We start from the raw sequence: 20,219 nt of genomic DNA on the forward strand, positions 1-20,219 counted from the left end.
GGAAATTGGGAATAGTTCCGTACATGGAAACTAAAAAAAACCCTTTAATGTTTGTGGCAATATGTGGGTCATAAAAACTATGCACGATGGTGACGTTATCATTCAATCTCTGTCATTAAACAGCAACACAGGAAAGGTTTTTAAATTTCCTTTTTCTCTTTTAAGGGAAGGTAAAAATGGGGTTTGTGTTTGGGAAAAAAGCTTCATAATATACTAGATGAAAAACAAATGTATCCCTCCATTAGTAGAAAATGAGCACTGCATATTTGTGTTTATTGAAAGATCAAAGTAAATTTAACTAATAAGTAACTATATTTCATTCTGTATTATATGACTATGTTTGGTATTGTTTACTGACAATATCCTGACCATTTTAGCCAAAGGGGAATTCATGAATTTTAAAGATAAAAATTTTCTTTTTAACGATAAAAATTTAGCTAAAAAAAATTAATTACTAACGTTACATGTTTTAAAATAGCAGTACTTACAAAACATTTTCCAAGGTTAAAAGCAGCGTGATCAACGAGCTGCATGTTTAACACTCAGTGGTCATGAATCAGCTGTCAGTTTCTTCATATATCTACAACTTTTTGTCCAAATTTCCAAAAAGGAAAACTCTGAACTATTAAAGCAATTACTTACTATGCATGAATAAATTTTGTTCTTTTATAGCTATTGTCCAAACTTTCCAAAAAAAAAAATTCTGAAGCAATTATACTTTATTATGCATGAACACTCTTTGCTCTTTAGTAGCTTTTCACTAAAATCATCTAATAAAACAACCTACTAAAAATTGAATATGCATACAGCCATTTCAAAAATAAACATTTGCATATGCTTTGTCATATGTACGATTTCATTATACGTCAAGATTCTGGCCTCACTTCATTACTCTTCAAAGCAAGATCTATATTTAGTGAAGAAGGAAATAATATGCACAGCAATTGTAAACAGCTCCAATATCATTAATAAATTGAGACTTTGTTCATCCCCGTTCTATTTATTTCTGGCGTGCCGTTGAGTCTTGAGATGTATACCATGAGTGCAGATGTGTGCACAGGAACATTCCACTGTAATCAATTTGACTAAACATCCTACAGATCGCCAGTTTTAAGTTTTTCCGCTAGTGTAAGATAAAGTGTATTGCATGCTGGCATATGTAACATACTTTCCCCTTGTGTATCTCGCACAGTTTGGAGAATATAACTCTTCTGTTAAAAGCTGTCCAAAAATGTGTTTTCTCCGGAGAGACCTACAGATCTTCAGCAATCACTAATGTCTTCTTTTTTTAAATATTGCAAAAAAAAATTCTTAATAGGCAATACTACATTCATCTGAAGAATGAGTGAATCTTTTTGATATTGATAAAACAGTGAGAGATCAAAGTTTGTAAGAAGCAGATTGTAGGTTAGAATGTTAGTCACTTGAAAGTTAAGAGGAAAACAACAACAATGCAATACTTAATTAGATACTACACAATAAGATCAACATTTATCTTTTCTCCATCTTGACAAATTGAATTTGACAATGAACAAGCAGCTAAGATTGAAGCCATCATAAAGTTTTATTGCTTTAGTATTACAATACCTTTTATGAAACAAAATGCCACTTTTTGTATGCAAAACAACACAATAAATTTTATACACATTATTCATAGCATATTGTCTAACTCTAAACATTTACAATACCTGATTATTTTACTGTTGAAGTGAAATTGGACCCTTTTACTTATAGTTATGGTTGAAGGTCACTATATCCTAAATCATAATCACTGTTTGAAATGATTTCAAAATACAAAGTTTGGGATAATAGAAATTAGTCATAAATATTAATCTAGCCATGCCATTGTACACTTACAACTTATAGAACACTAGCTGATGCTCTGGACCAACTGTGTAATAAGTAGTTTAGGCGAGAATGCAAAATAACGAACCCACATTAAACCAAGTTTAGGCGAGAATGCAAAATAATGAACCCACACTAATAAGAGGACAATCTCAGTTTTGTATTAGAACTTGTGTACCAACTTTTTGACATATTTGGTCAATTCAATTCAATAACTGTAATGTAGGTCTTTATATTATTGTTTATCTCAATGAAATAGGGTGTCTCTTAAAAGGCTACAAAAGGAAAAACCATCTCATTACTGTTTCAGCAACAGTACCTCATTTCCACTTCAAAAGTATCTTCAACTCCAAATCAAATATAACTGGTTAGGGTTACTTTGATAAATTTAGTTAAAACAAGATTCAAATCCTGCGGAATCTTGATGTGTTGATATGGACAGAACCAGTTTGAATACCGTAACCATGGACAATTTCCAAAAACATAATGTTTGAATTTTCTTTCAGGCAATACAAAATGGCATTTCAAAAAAAAAAGAAATGAACAAAGTACTTATGTCAGAGAAAAAGGTATCTAAAATATTTTTTTTATAACACCTACAGCACTCCTTTTTTTAATCACTTCAATTCCAAGGTAAGAAATCTGTGTAAACCAACTTGAGACCCAAAGACAAGATATGTTATATACAAATGTTGAGGGGGAAGCAGGAGTACTTGTACCAGCTATCTCGAGCTCAGTCCTGCTACACTATATAGGGGGAAGCAGGAGTACTTGTACCAGCTATCTCGAGCTCAGTCCTACTACACTATATTGGGGAAAGCAAGAGTACTTGTACCAGCTATCTCGAGCTCAGTCCTGCTACACTATATTGGGGAAAGCAAGAGTACTTGTACCAGCTATCTCGAGCTCAGTCCTGCTACACTATATTGGGGAAAGCAAGAGTACTTGTACCAGCTATCTCGAGCTCAGTCCTGCTACACTATATAGGGGGAAGCAGGAGTACTTGTATTAGCTGTCTCGAGCTCAGTCCTGCTACACTATATTGCGGGAAGCAGGAGTACTTGTATTAGCTGTCTCGAGCTCAGTCCTGCTACACTATATTGGGGAAAGCAAGAGTACTTGTACCAGCTATCTCGAGCTCAGTCCTGCTACACTATATTGGGGAAAGCAGGAGTACTTGTACCAGCTATCTCGAGCTCAGTCCTGCTACACTATATTGGGGAAAGCAAGAGTACTTGTACCAGCTATCTCGAGCTCAGTCCTGCTACACTATATAGGGGGAAGCAGGAGTACTTGTATTAGCTGTCTCGAGCTCAGTCCTGCCACACTATATTGCGGGAAGCAGGAGTACTTGTATTAGCTGTCTCGAGCTCAGTCCTGCTACACTATATTGCGGGAAGCAGGAGTACTTGTACTAGCTATCTCAAGCTCAGTCCTGCTACACTATATAGGGTACAGGTAGCCACAAGCTGGGAAGCGGACACTGGGAGCTGATACTTGGACGGACATCACACTAATCAAGGAACCGTGAATGGCCACACCGAGTGAAACTTATGGAAGAGGACAAATAGCAGGCCACGCCTGCATGAAGAATTGTCCCCATTCTAAAGATATTCAAATACTTTGAAAATTCAGGTATCCACATACAATTATCACCATCTTATTGTAAATGAGATCTGCAATGATTTGAATCGCATTTACATTTATGTATATACATGTAGTTAGAGATATATTTAATGTGCTACCTCCTCCATTTTAAATTGTTTGTGGTGGGGTGGGATGGGTGAGGAATGTGGGGTGATCTACTTTAATTCAAAGTTGATAGCATAGTTAAAGATAATATGTACGGTACTTATCTGTGTCAAACTTAATTCACTTATTAGTGGGTGTGTACATATTTATATATGCATTGAAGAAATTGATAAACAATGCATACCAAAAACAGTGAAATTAACTTATCTAGTAAATTAATGAACAACTTATTCATTTTTAAAATGAAATGCTTTAAATAAAAAAAAATAAAAATGAAGCTTTGTAAATCTGTTGTCTTGCTGTTCTTTAAAACTGGCTTTGTTACAATGTGCCTCATGGTTCAACTTTATACATTCAAAGCCACCCTCCCACCCCCTTAACACTCACATTTATCAAATCTTTTGCAATATTTATGGGTTTTTTTCATTTCCTGATATCTTTTAGAATGAATTCTAAAATGAAATTTAAGATATACAGTTCATGTCTTTCTTAAAACTTAATTGTGCAGGAGAGTGAAATAGGAACTGTACATCTCCTCTCAAGTAAACACGACTGAAATTGTTGGAGATAAGAATGGAGGAAAAGGCATTCTTCTCCAATTTTATTTGGCATTGGGTGTAATGGCACGTAAACTTCAAGCCATTACCTACTCCTTCAAAAATAAGGGGGCAAAAAATTACTTGAAACCTACACCTCTCCACAACTATCAGAGGCCTCTATGAATGAAACTGTGCAGGAATTTGATCTGATGAAAAACATAGCATTATTTAAACAAGGGGCTAGTGCATCACTAGTTTTTAACAACGCTCTTTCTATAATCTCTTAAGGATCTCTTCATGAAAAGGTGCAATTATGCAAACTCATGACCTATATAGAAGTGAAAGGAAATTCACATAGTAAAGCTAAGGACATTCGTGTGGTCACAAAAGGCCATTTTTCCCTACTGCAAATCTATGTGCAAAGATACCCCTTCCTAGGCCTCTAAAGATTAGATTGAATTGAAGCCAAGAAATTCAAAAGAAATGTTTTCATCTGTAGATAAATATTTTGCTGCACTCATATAGAACAAAAATTTTAATGTACGCAACAAGCAATTAACTCTCGGCGTAGTTTTACAGAGTTGTGATCAGCGAAGCGATCTATGCACACATCTCTCCCACTCGATCCATTCACGTAAAAACTGCGCAAGTTGTTTTTTCCTATATCCTGAACTTGTGCACTTGGGCCGTACAATTGTACATGAAACATTTTCCACCTCAGAGGAGATGTAAATTTAATCAATTCTGTCAATGGAGTTTTTGCTCCACTTTTCTTTATCTTTTGTTTTTAGAGAAATACCATAAAAGTGTTTTCAACTCCCTCCCCTCCGTTTTAATTTGAATACTTAAAAAACATAGCATTGATAATAATATACATTCCGTCATGACGACAGAAACTTGAACGTGCAACCTATCCTGCAATTGTAGTGTAAATATGACCTTGTGAATTCATTTATCAGATTTTCTATAGTTATCCAAATACTTTACACGTGAAGTTCTGTAACTGAATACTGCAGGTAAATGTCTACATTTAAGTACAATCATGTCAAGCAATGAAGCCCTGTGAAACACCTATAGCTGCATGTCAAATTACATCGAGATAATAGATTTTCCAGTTTTTATTTAATCAATGTTCAGAAAGCAGGAGGCTACTATGTGAAGATGTCTTATTGATTTTTTCCCCTGTTTTAGACTGCACACCAGAGGCACACTGGAACAGCACTAAATGTTGTGTTTTTTCCTTTACGTTTTTTTTTTACAATGCCATTCTTTTTTTTTTAATGGGAGACAGAGAAATCATTGTTTAAGGTGTAATAATGGATTTATGAGAGAAAAAAAATGAATTCAATAGAAACAGTTGATAACTCAAACATTCAAACAACCATAACAACTAGATCCCAACCAGTTCAAGGAAAGCTAGTTTCCCTGCTTGCCTTCACAACCATTTTTAATTGATTACAAACTTTTTATCCATGAGTTGAATGATAAATTTCCTGTGTAGTGCCTCCCTTGTACATTGCAGCACTAGTAGGTGTATATATGCAAGATAAGAGGTGACCTAAATAGCTTATAGTGCGCTGCATTTACACGCACCTGACTTTAAATCCCCCAAAATCCTATATTTAACTTCCTTTGCCCGTGCATAATGCTTTCAATTTAATCTCATTCATTATCTAAGATTTTTTAAGCCTACTAAAATCAGAAAGTTAAATGTCTCTATGGAACAATGTCACAAAACATGTTTTTAACCCTGCATATTAACCTATTCTGTTGTTGTTTTCTTTCCAATTTCATCTATTTACCTGTGAAAGTGCCTGTTGAAAGAGATCCACATCCTTCTGTCCAAGTAAGCCACTGTGGACCGGGGAGTCCGATTTTTCTTAACCCTGCTGGTCATTATGAAATGGAGTGACCACTCTTTTTTCCTATCTCCCTCTCTGCTCTGTCATAGCGAATGGCTTATCTCTTAGGCAGGCCCCTTCCTCTTTGATTGATTTGCTTATTTCATCAATGAAAGGGGATTGCATATGAATTGCACTGAAGCATGCTGTGGGGTCGCTGACTGTGTCACTTGCACACAGGTTGTCAATAAATCCTACAGTTGATCTGTTCACTGGTGAAGTGTAAACACTTGGTCCTCTGTTACATAGTTCTGTAAAACCCCTGTCCAGTTCTCTGCTCACTCAGTAATCACAGCACATGCCACTTACACACATATCTACTACTAAAATGAACAGTTCAAGTTTTGAAGAGGGATGACGTAGCCGGCTGTGTTTGTAGTATACAGACACACCTGGGTGCACATTCACTAAAAACAAACTCCAATCCCTCTCAATGAATCCCAGTTCGCTACAACTTCCTACGATTCTCTCCAGATTTTTTTTTTTACCTATACACTTTGTTGTGACACATACTTGTCATTAGTCAGACTAAAAATATCCCAATGTGAACACCGTTCTCCCTCAGAACGAGGTCTCTCTTACGGACTCCAGATGACCGTGAGGCTGGATACCAATGTGTTCCCCCTCTCTTCCCTTTTTTAGAGTGGACGCCAGAGAGATTGTAAACAGTTAAAAATCAATCCCGTCCGTTGGAAGTGCCCGTGTGCTGTACATTGCGTTGCTCTTTCATAATGTGGTCATTTAAATCCTTCCTACCTGCAAGACAAGAATGGAATTTTAACAAAAGAACACACCTTATCATGGTGTTTATACCTGGCCGTGCATGGAGAGCTATAAATCCATACCTATCTATGTGAATTACATTAAACTGCAAATGAAGTCGGTGCATACAGGTAGAAAAGACGATGAGGCCAGAACACAGGGCTAATTTGGAAGTCTAATTAATATATTTCCTTGCTGTTCAGTTGATGTTGGAATTCCCTAAACAATTCACATGCAGCTACGATTAATATTGGGCCATTAAAACCAACCCCGAGAAAACCAACACTACTTGACTATAGCCATTAATTAAGCAGTTTTAAGTGATTTTTGCTTGGGAGAAACACCTCTTATATACCCTGTACTAAAGTTAATATGTGTGAAATAAGTACTGGTCTCACCGAAACCATAATGATATGCTGTACAGAAATTCTTATCAGGTTTTACACATCAATCATCTAATTCATTCAAGAAAAAGACTAAAATAACGAATAAAGATTGTTTTAAGAGAGAGAGAGAGAGGGAGAGAGAGAGAGAGAGAGAGAGAGAGAAGGGTCACTCCCTAAGATTTACAAACAAAATAGCCTTTTGTAAAGTTAACTGCACTCTACACAGGAAGAAACTGTCAATGTTTATGTTAAATGAAAATTGATTAAAAATCCCGTTGCCAGATTATTCTGGCTGTATGGGTTAAAACCCTTTTTGCCAGAAAAACATCTTACACCTCAAACATCTAAACAACACAGATGGAAGGTATCTTTGGAAATTAATTATCTAACGCATCAAACTGACTCAGTTAAAATCTGTGCAGCTTGCAAAATGAGATTCATATCATGAGTAATTTCCCTTGAAAACACACTTTTTCTTTATTCACATACAATCAAAGCTTCAGTGTACACAACACAAAGCCTATGTACAGAACATTTTAAATGATCTTAAAATTCTGAAAAACATAAAATATACAATGAACATGAAAGTGGAGCTGTAACAGAGAGAAAAGGATGCACAAACCGTGGCAAAACACAACCGGTTGGAAAAGATAGATGCAATTGTAAGCAAACAAATTCCTTCACAAATGTTTCCAAGAAATTTCCAGGGAAAAAATCCATATGCTACAATAAAAACAACCTCCAGTATAATCAAATTCCACTTGCATCTTCTCCATGCAGTGTACACAATTTTGTGGAGCGCAGAGAAAAAATCTATACTTTTGATATGAAGAGGTTAATAGTTTAACACTTTTTATGTTCCAACTCAGCATGCATTTCTCAGCTTAAAAAAGCTGCATCTAACACAGGCATATGCAACTCACATCAATAGATGTAATACATATGCAAGTGGAGTAGGGTTGTTGAACTCCAAGGTCATAGCCCATATGGAGCTAAAGCTTCTTTTTCTTTGATATCTTTATTTATTTTTAGACCTCCTCTTTCTCTCTTCTCTCTCTCTCTTTGCTACAGGAAGTTGTTTAATCATCCAAGTGCATTTCCACTGATGTACATTTCATGACAAACCGGTAATATGCTATTAAAATTTATTAAAAAGGATTTGATGCATCAATAAGGAAGTCAAATTTTCATTCTTAAATTAACAGGCAATTTAGATCCCAAAAATTATCAGATATGAGTATTATGAAATTTGTTGCAAAGGAAAGATTGCAATCAATGTGTAAATATAGGAGCATGAAAACTCTATCAATTAGTCATATCCTCTAATGTTTTTTTTGTTTTTTTACATTTTTTTCCTTTTTTATAAGTTAACGTCCAATTAGTTCTCTAATTCATAACAAAAGTCTAATTGCTTTCATACACCTGTAAAGGCAGGAAGGCATATCTTACAGGAAAGAATCAGTTAAAACTGGTTAAAATCAATAAACCAACTGTATTAAATGACCCTATATGGAGTCAAAGTGTTTACTGGCTCTTCTATCTAAGTAACGCACTGATCAATGAAACACTGTAATGAGAAAATTCATCAGTAATTAAAATTACCATGTCAAACTTCATAATAAGTGTCAAAAGTGGAGATCAGCTAAAGCTTAACAGTACCGGAGACTTTTCAAAACTGTTATTGTAGGAAAGAAGGAATGCACATACATGTATAAATACATAGAAAACATATGGCTGGACTGGGAATCGAACCCTAGACCCCTGTAACTCTAGTCAGGAGCTCTACCACTGAGCTATACTAACAAATCTGATATCCATGGTCCATATATCCCCATCTACTACACTGTCAACAAACTTCATCTAACAGTTATCATATTTTAGCATTTTTCATGCTGCTTCCTATCTGTGAATTCAAGTTAAAATGATTTAAAACAAATACAGAAATTTGGCACTATTTGATTAAATTGATATGATTATACTTAATATCTTTGGTGAGGAAGAATTAGTGATTAATATTCAGTGCAATTATGCATATATAATATCATCATTGTTCTTACAAACAAGAATTGCAGCACGTAACTTCTACAACTCCGTCATAACTCATTATTACCTCCGTATTGATCTCCAGGAAGGTCCGTAACCCGATGCGTTTATGCAATGCAAGGTGATTGTAACACACCCCGGCTCACTGACACCAAAGAAATGGATGCGAGAAAATCTCAGTTCACAGTAACCCTTCACACGTTACCATGACATATGGGTCACTGACCAAAGATACTAATATTACAATTACAGTTCTCATACACACTCATAAGGGGCTAATCTACCATGGTCAATGTTGACTAAATATTCAGTATATTAAAATAGAACTTTTAGAAAATTTTGAAATTAAAACAAAATTGTATACGAAAATCTAATGATATAGTTAAGTGATTTTGTTTTTGCAAAGCGAACATTTTGTAAACTTTTCATTTCTTATGCCAAAATTCTAAAAATTTTATTAATTTATTAATAAGTCTCTATCAGTGTCCTACTTCAGTGCAAATTAATCCTTCCCCTATTGTAATATTCTATAGTAATAATGTCAAATTTCTAAAAGAATATCCTTATTAGTCAAAGGAAACAAAACAGAACCATATGTTGGAAATACACTCCAACTTCATTACAAATTCAGTATTTTGACTCATAGATTTAGCATATAATGAATTTTCAAGCCTATTACATTGGTTTACTGTAACATTTTTCATTATCCACTGTCTCCTAGCTATGAACTGCTGTTGCCATGGAACCTGTACAAAGTTAAACCTTCAGGGTCAACAGATCTGATTGGTTGGGGTGAAGGTCAACACAGGTCAAGGTAAAGGTCAAAAGGTCATCTAAACTAGAGATATGATTTAGGTTTTTAGTTGAGTTTTCTGTACAGTTATTGATTGTAAGCCAAATATTATAGGGTGGGAGAATCTTGCACCTCAGTTGACACTGCACAATTCTTGAATTTGTCATTTCCCTGAAGGGCAAAGTTCAATTCAAAACTTCTGGTGCCTATACTAAATTCAGAACAACAACATCATGACAATTAAAATTTTATTCTCTAGTTATAAAGAAAAGAAACTGAATTTAATTACTTAAAATATATTCCTTTCAAATTGCAAATTTGACTGCTCTGTATTAATGTCTTTTTTCTATTATAGTCTTTTAATGTAAATTTTGCAGTCATAGTAAATCAACCTTTCAGTCAATACCAAAAGAATTATACATGCATCGAGAAATTCACACCAGGATAATTATAACGGAAATGCTTTGACTTATAACAAATTAGCAGGAAAATTTGTCACTTTATAAATCTTTAAAATATAAATTTGTTCAAAATAGTGAATCTCCCTGGAATAAAAAAAAACTAAGAGAAATACTTTAGAAAGTGTCTCAATTATTTCATGCACTATGAAAGATTACTTTTTTAGTTGCATACGCAATACATTTGCATTTTGGAGGTCAATGAATAAATTTTCTGATTTTTATGAATTCTTGATGATTCAATTGGCAACACCTCCCTTTTCAAATTTGCAAAAAAAATGTATATTACTCTTCATTCTTTTATTGGAATACATCACCATGAAATTATTAATGGTACATTTTGATCTCATTATATGTCAAGATGTGATAGGTCTTTCATCTTGCAGATTTAGAATTTATAAATTTGATGCTTTTTTTTTTAAGAAAGGTTCAGGAAATAATTTTTGTATGTATTTATACACGATTCTATAATAATGACGCATATGCAATGGATAAATGCAGAATTTTTTTTATAATATTGCTAGAGGTCATTACCAGCACACAAAATCAGATACCTTGAGTTGACCTATAAACTATGAGATTTTTTTTGAGGGAAAGAAAGTTTTTTATTATGTGGGTACTGAAATTGACATATGAAGGTTACTTCAAGTGAAGGTACTACATGTAAAAATAATGTACTTATTCATCATAATTACATGCATATCTTCAGACAGAAAATTATGGTATTTTTAAAATGCCATGTAATAGTGATAAACATTAATGCTTTAATCACCTTCAATTTTTAGACCAGATTATTTGCTATAGACAGCTTCTCTCTACAAGAAGCTATTTGATTGAGGCAAACACGAATGAGAAGTTTTATTTGAACTCGTTCAGAGCTGACAAAGGGACCAGGTATTGAGGGACCAGGTAACATTGTACACCTTGATTAATCTATGCCTCCAGGGTGCATGACATATGCAGTGGTCAGTAAGTAATGTGGGTCGATCGTCAGGTACCCGATAAAACGCTGTACACACTAACTCCAACCCACAGTCTCTGTGTTTGACCACCGTAGCCCATTAAAGCTGTGTACTAATTGCATTTCTTTTAAAAGAAAGTAAAGGATCAAATGTTCAATAAATGGACATATCCATCAAAGAGGTTTTGACTCATCTACATAGAATTAGTGGCACCGGACAGGCCGAGCCTTGGGGTGGTCAGATAGGACCGATAAAGAGGCCGCCTCTTATGAACGCTGTCCAAAATGCACTCTGCGAAGCTTTTAAAGGGACATGAATAGGTTGTTTGCCCTGAAAAGTAAAAATATTGCATAATCCCAGAGCAAGTGATTATTTTTTTAACTGGTTAAATCATATAAGTAGGTCATTGAAACCTTTGCTAAATAGTAAACGGGCTTGGTGTTTACATAACAAAGCAATCAAAAGAACAATGAGCAAAAAATCGGGTGAGAAAAATAGTATTTAAACTGTTGGTTCAATTACATTTACTTTTAAGTTTAGATATGCTTGAATTCTATGTCCATGCTAAGATGCATTAATTGGTGATTGCAGGAAAAAACAACTGATACCTGTCATCTTTTTCAAGTTGTACAAGGCAGAACTTTTTTTCAGATTTTTGGGGTATGCGGCACCTGAATTTTAGGTTGTCCCATAGAAACTGAATAAGCTGAATTTAGTTTTTCAGAGTGACGATGGACCCAGAAAGACAAGCTGATGGATATATGAGATAAAGGATGTGCAAGTTGTAACAAATATCCAAAATAAAATACATTAATAAATTGTGCCTTCTTTTGTATTGACAATCCCCCCACCCTCACAACATTTTAAACCTGGTGTGATGTTTGGTAATAGTCAAACTCTTATCTATCTGTAAATGATTAAACAATAATGAAATAAACAAATTAACCAATGAAATATCAATACAAGCAAACCCCTCCCTTTCCTAAAAAATAAAAATACACAGAGCCAAGGTTCTGCAGTAGTCTATATCGACGGAATGTCTTGGCTAATAAATTCACTTTAATAACTTTTTTTTACAGTTGACAAGGTGAAAAAAGAGGTTTAGCTGGGCTTTATAAGGGTGGACACATCTATTGAATTTCTCTCCCTAGTGCACTTATCCATAACAGTTGTAGAGCACTGTAAACCAGCACCTTTTTAAAATAGGTAAATTACTATGACAACTGAGGAGCCGGTCCTTATCTAAATGTTGACCTGTTCTGTTTACCTGTTGGTCCTAAACAACACTTGCACCTGGTTTACACTCACAAAACTAGCTTATCAGTGTTGCAACATGCTGTCGAATCTCCAACAAACGGCCAAGTTCAAAAGTTTAAAAGTTTAATGCAAGTTTGTTCAATGACTTCATTTCTGTAAAATGTGAATTTTATAAATGGTTGTCGGAGAGTAGTTAAAGCATTTAATAAATAAAAAGAATTTACCCTTGTGGATTTTAATTAGTTCTTCAGTTCATTTGATCTTAACCTGTATCTTTAAAGAAGTAAAAAAAAGACATGTTGGTTTTACTCTGCCATTGACTTATTAGCTGAACATGTATTTGATGAAAAATTCTTCGCCCCACAGCTGCACACACATAAACATATGCCACAGTGCCTTCACATTTCCTCCATCTTACAGCAATCATACATACTAATGCTCTGAATGTTTGACAAGGTCAAAATACAATTTTCTCTCAATCAATTGACATACCATATATAATTTTTACCCAAACCCAATTTCACACCCACCATATTGAAAATATCTCCCTATAATAGATATACCAGTATGTCCTTAAACATGGACAATTAATTGCTTTCATATTTTTCAGCGCAGTGTACATGTACTTGTTTTAAGTGTCAGGGATACTACACAGAAATCAAGAGGCTGTGATAGGTTAATCATAAAACGGACAACTGTTATACACCACCGGACAGCTTTACAGACGGCATTTCTCGCTCACTGAATCTCTATCAATAAATACGTAGTTTATAAAAAGGTCTTATCTTTCCAGTAATTTAGAGTCATAACAGTGACTGAATACAGGTAGCATATTCTGTATTTGAATCTACATTGACAAAGTATTAAGCAAGGCATATATAATGTTTTTCTTATATGAGAGTTGACAGAGGCTTATAAGATAAAAACCAAAGCTTACCTGAAATGGGCAGCGCCATAATGAAACACAAAAAAAGACTCTTCTAAAAGGTCTAAAAATTACCTGGCTGCACATTGGAGGTCATGAATAAAATATTAATATACATCAAGACGTTACTCTACGCTTATGATGTCTCAATTAACTAATGGTGAGTCACGATAATGGACCCCGTCTCATTAGCATTTTCTGTTTTAACTTATAAAAAACAGTTGCAAGTTTTATGCAAATTTCCACACCTGAATTGAATAGGTAATTCTTCCTTCATGTTCGAATTATCCTAAATATAAATATGTCATGTAGCGGAACCGTAAACTAATCAATCATTCACAATCATTCTTGGTATTGTATTTTCTATGATTAATCTTCATAACCATTTCATTTTATGTAAAATAACAACCAAAATTTCTTGTGGTCTAAGATTGTATGCACATCATTCATGTAAATAAAATTTCAGATCCCTTCCCAATTACACAAGCTACAAATCAAAAAGCAGGAAAAAGTCTTCATATTTATGTTTACTGTGAGCAACAAAATGCAAATCCCAAACACTCTGTCCACCCATCATAAGCCAGCAGTAATTAAATGTATTTGACGGCAAAGTTTTTATGCGGAACGTAAAAAATGTCAAGCATTCAGGAGCAATAACTGTGAACACCTTTTTTTTCAAAAGCAAAGAAAGCATACAACAATTTACTTTCAAACTGTGAGAGTCTTCCCTTTGACACTGTACACGTTTAGATCTTCTGCACTGGTCACACTTTGTAGCATGTGTTTGTGCCTTTGCCACTGCAAGCTATATCACAGAGGATAACATTCAAATAAAAGTTTCAGTGAATCCAAGTAAAAAAGTAATTTTATTACCTTCAACCTTAACCTCACAATAAATTTCAACCTTAAGGGGGCTGAATGCATGGTCAACAAATCAACCATCAGATCTGCCTAAAACTGTATAAAATGAGTTGTTTAGCTATAAACCATCATTATGTTAAAAAAAAAAATTCATATTCTTTACTGTCTAAACTTGGGTATTTTCCAATGTTTTTATAGAGTGCTCTTCTTCTTAGGAGATCAATACAGTCTGAAAATGGCCACAGCCTTCGAGCCTTCTTAATTAATACAAGTATTTACAAACCTAATAATCTATACATTGTGTAATAATCAAAAATACTCTATAAAGTGTCTATTAATGTTAGCCTTTAAATATTCTAGGCTTGATGCTCACATTGTGGCCCTCTTCAGAAGGACTGCAACTGCTGCTTTAGACTTTTGTGCTTGCAGTTCATCAAGAGGGCTTTTTGAATCTATCAATATTTTAGAATAAACTTGTTATGAAGTTGTTAACAAAAACTCATGACTTTGTTAAAACAATCTGTATGTGTTAGGAAAATTAAAACATTAATACCGAAAAGACATCATTAATCAAGACCTACATGCATCACCATGGCAATCTGATAAATACAGCAGATGATCTTCATGTAATACGTCACATTAAATAAAAGCTGTTAATTTTATCAAATTGCAGCATTTTTTAGTATAAGACTTCAAAGCATCTCAAGGACTAGCAAGACAAAACATTCTAGATGTGTACATCTTAGTGAGTAGAAGATTCCAACTTCAAACATATCAACCAATGTACTTGTATTATGTTTCTAGCATTCTGACAAGAATTTCTTGATTGAATAACATTGAGGGATTTAAAAATGCAATTTATGGGTCAAATCACTTCTTGTCATCATTCACTAAAAACTCTATGCATTCAATAAAACATTATGAGCTACGTTTTTCAAAATTTTATTATTGCTGCAAAAAACATGCTAATTAGGATTATTTTGAATGGATTTTAAACCATTATATTTGCATCCACAAGGTATGCAGATTCGATCACTCTATTTTTTACTTAAATTAAATGTAATTCATAGCTATATAAAATTGACAGGGCTAAAATCTACATTATCCAATTCTAACCAGTTAATTGATTGGTCAAATTCTTCAGCAATCTAAGAAAGGATGCAGAATATGAATAAGATAAAATTTACAAAAACTGCTAACACAGGTATGTATTTTTGTTTGTAATGTTCCCACCTTCATATCCAGCATGGATCACCCAAAAAGGCATTATTTATTGTTTAATTGATAACATAAGTAGATAAAAACACATCATTTAAATTTAATCTGAGGAAAGATTTTATATTATTGAATAAATAAAGAACTTATACATAGCAGCAAACCAATCTTTGGGCAAGAAGAAGGAAAATCACACACACACACACCCCCCCCCCCCCCTCCCAAAAAAAAAATGAATAAAAGTTTATAAACCAGAAAAATGTTGATACCTCATGTACTTTAAAACTAAAAACTTCAACAATACAAGAAAATTGCAACTAATATTGATTTATGAAAAAGAGCAGAACCATGAAAACAACAAGTGCATACCTTCAAAACAAATCTTTTCAGAGGAGAAGCCTAGTGTCATCAGCATCAGACTTTAATTCTTTGAGTCATTTTTATCATACTTTTACTTCTTACAGGTAGGATGCAAAGAAATCAACCAATGAAAATAATGCAGTGGAGCTCATACTGTATCAATGCAGTACTCTTATCTTAAACTACCTGTACTGCACCTTAGGAAAGGTAATAAAAAAAAAACAACAAAGAAAAACCATGTCCTTGCAAAGATAAGACGTTCAAAATTCTAAACTCTCATTTCAATGAGGTAAAATAAACACTTTACATGTAATAAGCAACAAGGGTGGTATTCTATTTAGATGAACAGCCATGGCAACTCTCTGTTTGTCGTCAATACTTCAAGCCAAGCCGATGCCGAAGAAGTCCTAAAGGTCTACAGTACAGCTTCAAGCCTGTGTCACAAAAACTGCAGAAATCAATGCAGTCAAATTGAAAAGCTTGTGCTGGCAAGGAAAGTGCAGAAGGAAGGCGGGAAAAATCAATATGGGTCTGCAACAGATGCTGGAATTTATCTACATCCTCATGATGGCCACTGCATTGATTGGAACATGCAGGCGATGCCAGGCACAGAGAGCCTGCCCAGCCGATCCAGATTGTCAACATTCTGTTGCAGCTATATGAATATTTATTATAATGAAGCATCTTTATCAAAGAATGAACTCTACTCCCCAGCTTTCATTTGGGCACTCAGCATACTTATTTTAAGACATGTATAGCAGATGGATTGAATTTTAAAACATACAATATACAAGGGCAGAGCGATATGTACATGTGACACTAACATCTCTTACATCTGAGCCAAAAGCCAAACTATTGTTTATACGAGTAGTGGTAAATAACTACCATATTTAGCAACTACATTGTACATCTATGGACTAGTTTATTTATTACCCAAAGACTCTGCAGTTTATTCCCTTTCATTAAAGATAACATATATCTGACGGGCAATTACCTGACCATTCCACCTCTTTAATATTTGATTTTTTTTTCAAACATACTAGTTCTTAGTGAAACTGACTTAGAAGCTTCCATGTTTACCAATGAGAACAAGTAGAAGGGAGTTGTTAATTATTTGTTTTTGTTAATAGACTGATGACAAATCTTACATAGATGATCTACATTTTTTACCAGTATGTTCTACTTTATGCAAGGACAAGAAACATGTGGCAAATTGACCTCTGACACTGATAACCTTTGACATCTTTCACCTTACCAGAAATGAGGCCTCTTATGATATCAATATCAAGTTTAAAACACTGACAAACAAACAGACAGGCAGTGGAATGGATATCATCATTCACTTTTTAACTATTCTTGGGGTCATAATAAAAAGAATTTAGAGTTGTTACTAAGTATCTAAGCATGAATTTGATGGCCGGCAGCCAATCTATACAATTATAAACTGATCATGGACAGAAAAAATAAGTACAGAAATTAAGAAAATTAGTGTGCTTCTAAGCAAAAAGAATTATATGACCCACAACATCAAGCAGATTGATACACCATAAGCTCTAGTTATTATGACATTAGGAAAATAAGATTTAATACATGTAATTTTATTCTCTTGGCCAATGAAATGGCATATGACATACAGAAATTGAATTATTTACATGTACAGTAAAATAAGCTCATGCAAAGCAAAGTGCCAGATCAAATTTGACTTGGTTTACATGTAGTTTCTTACACCCAATAGTTTATGGTATGTGGTTATGAAAATCAGAATTCACTGTAACCATGAATTCATTATAAGTGTTTTTGTCGTAACCCTAATTTACTGCAGATGTATGAAGTCCAAAATACAATGTCTTTATGGTTTCCCACAGAAGTGACAGAACACAAAAGATATCTCAGGAGATTTGAACAAAACCTAGCAATAAAAATCATTTCATATATTTTATAAGTTCCCTTTTTAACATTAATTTGAATAAGATTCATGCTTGTATTAAAAAACTACTCCACAAAAAAAATGCTTAAAAATATACAGTAAAACATAAATTTTCCTCCATGGCCGTCTCTTCTTGAGACAAAGAAGTCCTAGACAACTTTTTCAAATCAATAGCATCCAATAGTTCACACATTCTTTTTGGAAAACCCTTTAGCTTCTGGGCAAATCCTACATTTCAATTTCATGCAATTTTTTGTGGTGTGGATCTAACAGAGGAGTCAGTATTTATTACGTAGATTAACCAAAAGTATCTGTGAACCATATATGCCACAAGAACTATTTCTGATCGTCTGGCACAAAAAAAAAAACCAAAATAAAAATCTGGTGATCCATTGTCAGACAAACATTCCCACATAATCATAGAGACTTTGGTCACTTTTCATATTTTAAGATTTAGTTTTTATTTGTAAACCCTTATAGTCCCCAAAAAATATCAGATTCATTTCTAAGGTGGCTCTTTCTTCATAGTTTAATAGACCCAACAATTGAAAAATTCCAGAGGGGAGTTCGAAACCCCTCTAACCCTTGCTGGAGCCAAAACTGTAAGGTAATGTGGTCAAACCCAAAGGGAATTCATTACATTATTGCACCAACATGCAGTGGGTATCTATCATGTTACCAACTGTTGATATTACCCTGGGATGACGTCATGTCTCTGGACTTCTATATACAATATCACCAAGGCTGAGGGATAGAAAACTCACTGAATAAAAACCACTGACCATATCACAAATCATGTATGATTTTATGTAAAAGAAATGATGTTCACCTTTGAGTTTCATCATTAGAGTATATAACACTGACTTCGAGTTTCATTAACGGATACATAGGATTTGGAAAGAAAATATTTTGATATGATAAAAGATGAATGGAGAGGGCTTCTTTAAGACCATATCCATTAAATGACTGGGGGGGGGGGGGGGGGGGGGGTTCAACCACACAACCACAGCGTAAAAGAAGAGTCAAAGATCTAGTACATTTATAGGTGTTAATTATCAAAAATGTTTGTGTAAGTCAGACTTTACTTGCATGGCATCTTAATTTTTATAAAGATCTTTTTTTAAAAATCAGATTGTAATTCATGGCCACAGGAAATATGTCTGAAAAACTAATTACTTAGTGTCAGAAGTATTTTAGGATAGAGCTTTTGAAGGACAAAATGGCATCTTTAGTCTTGCTCTGCTACGATACAGTTTGCAGGTGTATTGTAAGTGGCATATATTCCTCAAGTCTTTGTCGTCCAATAAAAAAACCCCTCTCTGAATGTTTTAGTGGAGAATTATTAATGGGAGTTGTCAAAATCACAGAATATTTAACTCCCCACAATTAATACATTAAATAGGAATAAGAATTTTATCAGATCAATTTTTGCATACTTATTGTTCTCTACAGACCTCCTTAATGAATTTTGTTTATGGATACATCTTGAGAAAATGTTGCTTGAATATCTTTAATGCAGTTAACATGCTGGGATATTACAATCTATAAGTGGGTGGCAAATCATTGGTGTCTCCAATCCGTTTCATTGAGGAAAAATGTATCACTTTATTAGAAGGAGGTTTGCTCTGATAATAAAACAGTCACCATAGAAATCTTTGGCCTTGCCTGCACAATATGTACACCTATACCCCACAATTTAATGATGACAAGCAAAGAGCTGGGGGCGTTTTACTCCCATTGAAAACTACTGGCGCAGAAACCCATTTTATTTGGATTTGAATGACTGTACTTTGCAGGCACGACCTTATTTTTCAATTGCTTGTTTATTTCTTCACACTGACCATTTTTCATCTAGAGCACTTAACCAGTGACCAAACAAAAGCAAAGAAAATTGCATCACTGGCCTGAGGGGTGGTTGGTGCGGTGTACCCCAGCGCACACTGGTACCGCTGGTCAATCAAAAGAAAACACTTATGCAATTCTGAGATTGGACGGGACCGGCTATCATTCAGATGAATTATGGTCCTACCCAGCAGGCAAAATTCTAATTACATTTCCATTGTACACGAGTGTACATCAGATAACGTACCTTTTAAATGTCACATTCTGCAGATGACCAGATTTTATGTCTCTTACACTGCTGGTAGACCAGGAGCCGTCTGGAATGTTAGATCAAAAAATAAACATTATTACAGGAAATCAATCAATACTGCTAAGAACAGAATAGAATCAG

General features: G+C 34.3%; 1 protein-coding gene across 3 annotated transcripts in view; it reads right to left on the reverse strand.

Moving 5' to 3' along the window:
* Positions 1-20,219, reverse strand: part of LOC128173701 (zinc finger protein 27-like) — a 48,808-nt gene that overhangs the window by 11,874 nt on the left and 16,715 nt on the right. For 2 of the 3 annotated variants that reach the window (XM_052839373.1, XM_052839379.1), the window contains exons 3-4: positions 20,076-20,145; positions 5,939-6,793 (exon numbers count right to left, since the gene is read on the reverse strand). The gene's annotated coding sequence lies outside the window, so the exon portion shown is untranslated. Of the gene's footprint in view, positions 1-5,938; positions 6,794-7,807; positions 8,344-20,075; positions 20,146-20,219 lie in introns of those variants that run through there. The other variant, XM_052839381.1, reaches the window with a different exon arrangement.

The sequence above is a fragment of the Crassostrea angulata genome, chromosome 1, assembly GCF_025612915.1.
Source record: "Crassostrea angulata isolate pt1a10 chromosome 1, ASM2561291v2, whole genome shotgun sequence".
NCBI classification, from domain to species: Eukaryota; Metazoa; Mollusca; class Bivalvia; order Ostreida; family Ostreidae; genus Magallana; species Magallana angulata.